Source organism: Diabrotica undecimpunctata, chromosome 11, assembly GCF_040954645.1.
Source record: "Diabrotica undecimpunctata isolate CICGRU chromosome 11, icDiaUnde3, whole genome shotgun sequence".
Taxonomy (NCBI): domain Eukaryota; kingdom Metazoa; phylum Arthropoda; class Insecta; order Coleoptera; family Chrysomelidae; genus Diabrotica; species Diabrotica undecimpunctata.
In genome coordinates, this window is record NC_092813.1 from 16589478 (window position 1) to 16592244 (window position 2767).

Genomic DNA, 2767 nt, shown 5'->3' on the forward strand with positions numbered 1-2767 from the left:
AGATCCAAAAGCATAAACCAGAACATGAATTATGGGTGTACGGGACTTAAGTATATTTTTTAAATTTAACTTTATATTAATATTTGATTTATAAAAATGAGATATAGAACAAATATTTACCTAGCATATAATATAAACGCAGCAATTTCTTGAAAATATAAAATAAAAAAAAATTAAGTTCAAAATAGTTCGATTGTATTTTTAATTTAAGAAAAGGAAAATTATTGAAAATATGCATATTACAAAAAATATATTCTTTGTACTTACCCGCTAATTCCAACATTTTCTGGGCGCGCGAAGAATTCATCACAATTTATTTATCAACACGAGTATCAATAAAAGTAACTATTCACAACAGCACAACTTCTGTAATAAGACTTTTTCGAATTGCAGGGTTGACAAATTACGGGGTGCCGAATGTACGATCAAATGTCGTAGAATGTATACTTTGAAATATACGCGGCGATACTAGAGACATTTGCGGAAAAAAATGTAACTACAAATACACCCAAATTTTTATTTTACTATTAATTTGGCACCCCCCTAAAACTGTGTTTGTTGCTTAAATATTATGATTTTCTAGCTTTTCAACACAAAAAACTTTCGGCACCCGATATACGGGTACCAAAAGTAGGTGGGTGCCATATCATATGAAAATTTGGAAATGTATGGGTGCCATATGGATAGTCAGATATATATATATATATATATATATATATATATATATATATATATATATATATATATATATATATATATATATATATATCTACGGCATTCCCTTCATCATAAGCTATACCTAGCGCCTCTTGAAGCGTAATTCCCCTAAAAAAAAGCACATTATTCTTAAATGGCATTAACACCTAACGAGCCCATATGGTCACATCTATGTTTAGAGGCAAATTTTATAGCCATAATAATTTAGACAAATACAGTTTTTACATAATAACATTCGTTCACATGTTATTGATAATATACGTATTAATGCAATTAGCTAGATAATCTTTTCAGAGTTAAATAATACTTACACAAATTTGACGTCCATATTTTTCACGAATATTATCATCACATGTATTCAAATATCCAAAACAAACGAAAACTTTTACCACTGGTTTGCGCAAACTCTCTTAGGCATGTAACGACATGTACTAAACTTGTCTGACCACTCAAACCACTTCGGAGTGAGCACTATAAAAAATGCTTCACGTTTAAAAAACCTCCTTCTAACGAGCCCATATGGTACCGTTAGGCGCTAATGGGTTAAGTTTGTAAGTAGTGAATTTTTTAATTATTTATACCAACGCCAACAATTTATTCATCACATTTGTAGCTCCCTGATGAAGGACATAACCAATGTCCGAAAGCTTGGAATAAAAATTTAAAAGAGTACACGTTTCATTTTTTATTGCTGCCAACCCATTATTTAACGTTTATTTCCTTACGTTGTCAGCAAATACTTCTCGTTCATTATATATATATATATATATATATATATATATATATATATATATATATATATATATATATATATATATATATATATATATATATATATACATACATTAACTTTCACATGTTGGGTTAAAAAGTATTACTATTTTTATATATTTTAGCATATTTGATATATATTTAATACTCAGAAAGTTTTATTATGTTTTTTTTTATAATGCTAGGTACTTTTGTACTGATTTAAGTGGTCTGTTCTTTTTACTTAACCAGTTTTTCTGGATAGCGTACGTTAATTACTTTCTTAATTTTTTATATTATTTCTTCAAGATGTTACCTAAACATCTAAAGACAGATGAATTATCATATGAAATTCTTATTAGGAATGTCTCTGTCCCAAATACAGTAGAGGAAAAACGAAAGATCCATACTTGACTTCTTTCTCAGGAAGCCAGTAACCGTAGTTTTTCTGATGTTTCTGTCAATTTATCTTTTGATGTTAATTACCAACAAGTTTAAGGTTCCATTTCTGATCTGTTAGGTCTTATATCTGATTATTCAGGTACAAAATCTGATAGTAGATTCAAAGCTTTCAGTTCTAGTTTAACTCATTTGTCTGGTAGAATCTCTCGTCTACAGCCAACTTTTGTAGATGAAGAAAAACTGAAGAAAGCTATCCGCTATAATTTGTTAAAATTAGAGGGTACTTTGTCTGATATTGTAGATCAACCTGATATTGTAGACCAACCTGTTGCTTCTACTCCTGATAGAGTAAACCTTAATTATTCTTAATATTCAGCCTCACCTGTTAAGTCTGTTCCTGTTTATAAATCGGGTAGTAAAAAATTTTCTGGTAAAAAACCTCTAATTCCATTTCTGGAACATATTGAAACGATAAAGTTTTCTAGGAACTGCACTGATCAATATTTATTAATCGCTGCAGAAGATTTATTTGAAGGTGCTGCTTTTACTTAGTGACATAATCATTTCACAAAAAAATCTTTTAGTTCATGGTCTGAATTAGTTGCTTCCTTAAAGGAAACTTATTTACCTTATAATTATGAAATAAATTTGTAGAAACAAATACGTTTTACAAAGCAGTGTTTTAAACAACCGGTCTCTGCATGTATTTCTTATATGGAGTCGTTGATGCCTCGATCTTCAAAATTAGTTCCTGAGTGTGAAAAAGTGGATCAAATCATTAATGGTCTTATTCCTGACTATGTCAAGGCTCTTGTTTTCCAGGATGTGGAATCAGTTGCAGACCTTACAAAGTATTGTAAGAAATTTGAAGCTGCTCTTACTAATTCGACTCGCACCA